Source organism: Triticum dicoccoides, chromosome 6A, assembly GCF_002162155.2.
Source record: "Triticum dicoccoides isolate Atlit2015 ecotype Zavitan chromosome 6A, WEW_v2.0, whole genome shotgun sequence".
Lineage (NCBI taxonomy): Eukaryota > Viridiplantae > Streptophyta > Magnoliopsida > Poales > Poaceae > Triticum > Triticum dicoccoides.
The window spans coordinates 590,901,209-590,906,951 of NC_041390.1; the positions used below are offsets into that span (position 1 = coordinate 590,901,209).

Below are 5,743 nucleotides of genomic sequence, written 5' to 3' on the forward strand. Positions count from 1 at the left end.
TGTGAGAGGTGCTTTGAGCAAGGATATCGAAAATGGCAGCAAAATGAGCTTGGACTCGGGTTTGAACTGGATAATCATGTTTGTGGGAGGAAGAAGGAGTGCGTGGGTGCAGGAATAAGTGGAGGAGGGCCACCGTGGGCCCACGAGGCAAGGGGGCGCGCCCAGGGGGTAGGGCGCGCCCTCCACCCTCGTGGCCAGGTGGATGCCCCCCATGCTGTGTTCTCAGTGCCAAATATTCTCAGATATTCCAGAAAAAATCATATTTAAATTTTAGGGCATTTGGAGAACTTTTATTTTGGGGTATTTTTATATTGCACGGATAAATCAGATAACTGACGGAAAATACTTATTTTAATTTTATTTAATATAAATAACTTAAAGTAAAAGGAGGGTACAGAGAGTTGTGTTTTCTAAATTCATCCATCTCATGGTCATCAAAAGTAATTCATTAACAAGGTTGATCAAGTCTTGTTAACAAACTCATTCCGAATAACATGAAACCGGAGAATTTTCGAATAACACTAGGTTACCTCAACGGGGATATGCACATCCCTAACAATAAGAATATCATATTTCTTCTTGATAGTAGGAAGAGGAAATTCAAAACCTCCAAAAATAATTGATAGAATTTTTCCAATAGAGTTGATACTGTGGACTTGAGGTTGTTTCCTCGGAAAGTGTATCGTATGCTCATTAACATTAACATGAAAAGTGACATTGCCTTTGTTGCAATCAATAACAGCCCCTGCAGTATTCAAAAAGGGTCTTCCAAGAATAATAGACATACTATCGTCCTCGGGAATATCAAGAATAACAAAGTCCGTTAAAATAGTAACATTTGCAACCACAACAGGCACATCCTCACAAATACCGACAGGTATAGAAGTTGATTTATCAGCCATTTGCAAAGATATCTCAGTAGGTGTCAACTTATTCAAATCAAGTCTACGATATAAAGGGAGAGGCATAACACTAACACCGGCTCCAAGATCACATAAAGCAGTTTTAACATAGTTTCTTTTAATGGAGCATGGTAAGTGGGTACTCCTGGATCTCCAAGTTTCTTTCGTACTCCACCCTTAAAAGTATAATGGTGGAAATTTCCGCTTCCGGTATCTTTCTTTTATTAGTAACAATTTCTTTCATGTACTTAGCATAAGGATTCATTTTAAGCATATCAGTTAATCGCATACACAAAAAGATAGGTCTAATCATTTCAACAAAGCGCTCAAAATCCTCATCGTCCTTTTTGTTGGATGGTTTGGGAGGAAAAGGCCTGGGTTTCTGAACCCAAGGATCTCTTTCCTTACCGTGTTTCCTAGCAACAAAGTCTTTCTTATCATAACGTTGATTCTTTGATTGTGGGTTATCAAGATCAACAGCAGGTTCAATCTCTATATCATTATCATTGCTAGGTTGGGCATCAACATGAACATTATCATTAACATTATCACTAGTTTCAGGTTCATTACCAGATTGTGTTTCAGCATCAGAAATAGAAATATCATTTGGATTCTTAGGTGTTTCAGCAATAGGTTCACTAGAAGCATGCAAAGTCCTATCATTCTTCTTTTTCTTCCTTTTAGAAGGACTAGGTGCATCTATATTATTTCTCTGAGAATCTTGCTCAATTCTCTTAGGATGGCCTTCAAGATACAAAGGTTCCTGAGTCATTTTACCACCTCTAGTCATAACTCTAACTGCATTATCATTATTCTTGCTATTCAGTTCACTAAGCAAATCATTTTGAGCTTTATGTACTTGTTCTACTTGAGTAGTAACCATAGAAGCATGTTTACTAATAAGTTTAAGTTCACCTTTGACATTGGCCATATAATAACCCAAGTGTTCAAGCATAACAGCACTGTGTTTTAATTCTCTACCAAAATAAGCATTGAAGTCTTCTTGCTTAACCATAAATTTATCAAACTCATCTAAGCATGGGCTAGCAAACTTAGTAAATGGGATTTCAGCTTTATCATATCTATAGAGAGAATTTACCTTTACTACCTGTGTCGGGTTATCAAGACCATGCATTTCTTCAATAGGAGATGGATTAAAATTATGCATTTCTTCGGCAGGCGGTAAATTAAGACCATGTATTTCTTTAATAGGAGGTAAATTATTAACATCTTCAGCTTTAATACCCTTTTCTTTCATGGATTTCTTTGCCTCTTGCATATCTTCAGGACTGAGAAATAGAACACCTCTCTTCTTCGGCGTTGGTTTAGGAATAGGCTCAGGAAGTGTCCAATTATTTTCATTAGTCAACATATTATTTAATAGAATTTCAGCTTCATCCGGTGTTCTTTCCCTGAAAATAGAACCAGCACAACTATCCAGGTAATCTCTGGAAGCATCGGTTAGTCCATTATAAAAGATATCAAGTATTTCATTTTTCTTAAGAGGATGATCAGGCAAAGCATTAAGTGATTGGAGAAGCCTCCCCCAAGCTTGTGGGAGACTCTCTTCTTCAATTTGCACAAAATTATATATATATATATATCCCTTAAGGCAGCTTGTTTCTTATGAGCAGGGAAATATTTAGCAGAGAAGTAATAAATCATATCCTGGGGACTACGCACACAACCAGGATCAAGAGAATTAAACCATATCTTAGCATCACCCTTTAATGAGAACGGAAATATTTTAAGGATATAAAAGTAGCGAGTTCTCCCATCATTAGTGAACACGGTGGCTATATCATTTAATTTAGTAAGATGTGCCCCAACAGTTTCAGATTCATAGCCATAAAAGGATCAGATTCAACCAAAGTTATTATATTAGGATCAACAGAGAATTCATAATCCTTATCAGTAACATAGATAGGTGAAGTAGCAAAAGCAGGGTCAGGTTTCATTCTAGCATTAAGGGATTGCTGCTTCTATTTAGCTAATAACCTCTTTAGATCATATATATCATTGCAAGCTAAAATAGCTCTAGCAGATTCTTCATCCAGAACATAACCCTCAGGAACAACAGGCAATCTCTCCCTAATAATAAAGCACGGATTGACTCCGTGGGTTCACCATCACAATACACATTCTTCTCATGTCATAATACGCTTTTACGATTTATAGGGACAAAATCGCAATATAAACGAGGTGGTACTAATTAGGGTCGCGGTTTTAGGTATTCAAACCGCACTCACGTCCCTAAGTGAATTAACGATTCGCGATAGAAAAAAAAGGTCCCGAATAGGTGCTGCATCGCCCCCACCGCTATGCCTCGGTTGGCACTGGCGTAGGCCACCCCGCTGCTCGACCTCACCTCGCACCGGAGGCGACCACCACCATCCTCCCCGCTCCCTCCCCTCCCCCAACCCGATATAGATGCCTAACCTGTGGGAACGGGTAGGCGGCCGGCAGGCGATGCAAGGCACGGTGTCGGCGCGAGGAAGACGAGCATATCCGGGCACGACGTCGATTGATCTGGCGGTTGGAGCGGCGGCTTGTTCCGGTGCCAACGGCGTCCTGCTCATCCAGAGAAGGAAAGAGAAGGGCTTGATGGAGAGAGGAAACATAGGAAGAAAGGAGAGGGAGTATGACGATCAGGATTCAGGGAGAAGAAGAACGATGGAAGAAGGATGGATGGCCTCCTCGGCGCATGCCATACAATCTAAAGGTCTGACCATGTTTCTTTTCTTCCATCTTCTAATACAATCACAAATCAGCAATCAGCAAGGAGGGAGCTGTGGGATCAGTGTCTACCCTTTTCTGCAGCTCAATCATGGTGTTGTTTGTGGCTTCCACTCTCATACTAATTGATTAGGTGCTCTAACAGGTTCATATCAGACAAGGCAACCACAACAGTACAACCATCATAATCTCATGGGTGAAAACAGTCAGAACCTGGATCGAGCACTGTGTTTTACGGGACTTCATAAGATAATCTCAATTGTTCTGCAAAGGGAAAGCATTCGCGGTATACGTTCTACAAATATACCTCAGGATACATTCATCATTGTACAATCAAGAACCTGAAGGTTACTGGCACATCAAACATTTGATGCTTATGTTTTATGAAGGCTGGAATCTTGATTCAAGGCTTAATTATGACTTTTCTTGCAGTTTGACACAAAGTATTACTATGCCGTTGGAACTGAAGAGACGCTGGAAAATATTTGGTTTAGGACCCCTCCGAAAAGTGGCCCAGATGTGCCATATACATTTCTTCTGATAGGTATTGTCAAATTTACTCAGAATATAACTTGCATGGTCATGTCTGAATTCCAACATAATTTTACTATTGTAGTTTATGAGTAATATTACTAAGAATTTTACTATTGTGTTTAGGTGATCTCAGTCAGAGTTTCGACTCCAATGTCACGCTCGCTCATTATGAGTCCAATTCAAAAGCCCAGGCAGTGCTTTTTGTCGGGACCTGACAAATGCCGATAATTGCCCATATCATGATAAATTGATAATACAAGGTGGGATATGTGGGCAAGATTTGTACGGCGGAATCTCGCATACCAGCCTTGGATCTGGACAGCTGGAAACCATGAGATAGATTTTGCTCCTGAACTTGTAAGGATAGTTGTCTCTGATACTTTATTCACATTTCTTATGTCCCAACGGATGCTTTTACAGTTCAAGTAGAAGTACCAAATAGAAAACAATTCAGTGGAGTTATGTTATATGCATTTCAATGCTCATTGAATTAGACTGTGCTCCATTCAGAGTTTCATTTGATTAGGCATATTGCTTAAAAAGAATATCAACGTATTTGCAGGGCGAAACAAAGTCATTCAAGCCATACAGCAGCAGGTATCCCACACCCTGTAAGGCTTCTGGTAGCACATCAGTACCTTACTGCTATTTCATCAAAAGAGCCTAAGCCTATATCAGTGTCCTGGCCTCATACTCTGCATACGGTATGTTACGTTCTTCTAACTCCTAATCTGAAGACAACTTGCATTGGCAGGTATACATATGTAGTAGATGGGTACATAATTAACTGGGATACAAGTATGAAGTGCTGCAGTTGCAGCAGTAGATCGTCCCTGCAGAGTAGCAACACTCTAGCCAGCTGCAGCCCACTGAATCCAAACTTGTTCGCACACACGAGGAAGATGAGCATGAGGGAAATGTGGTTTCAGAACTGAGCGTGTTGGGCGGCGGTGCGGCATAAGCTCGAATAATGGTTTGCTAATTACTTTACATCATGTGGAGTCGCAAGACTCCTCCTATTGCTTTGGGTGACACATGGGTACGCCAACTCCTGTTGCTTTGGGTGAGAAAACTCATTCTCTAGGGGACAAATGTATGTCTACAGATTTTCTTTAATCATATAAAGAAGTCACGGCTAGGTGTTTCCTTTCTTTTTGCCTAGATACAATTTTATTTTAGGCTTTGGGTGAGCTGGGAAAAATATAGAATGAGTGTTGTATGGGTTGATTTCAGCATAGGTATATTAGCTTATTTAAATTCCTAATTCAATGCATATTCCTAATGGTATTGTACTAATTGATAGATGGTAGTTTATAATTTTGATTGATCCATTCCTGCAATTCTACTCAATGTGTTCCAAAAATTTCTGTTCAAATTTGTTCCTAGAGATGGTAGCTAAAATAAACGACATGATAATCTAAAAAAATTGATAAGAATGGTGCTCTATTATTCTCTATCTTAAACATAGGTTCTAGGCAAGCAAATCAATACAGTAAAATGTGTGTTTAATTAAGAGTTAGAGTGCTACCATCTAAAAAAGATTAAAATTGCTACTAAGTTCATACAAGATT

General features: G+C 39.5%; 1 pseudogene; it reads left to right on the plus strand.

The window, feature by feature from the left end:
- The first annotated feature begins 3,543 nt into the window (after nucleotides 1-3,543).
- LOC119316049 lies at nucleotides 3,544-5,107 on the plus strand (annotated as a pseudogene).
- Nucleotides 5,108-5,743: the final 636 nt, after the last annotated feature.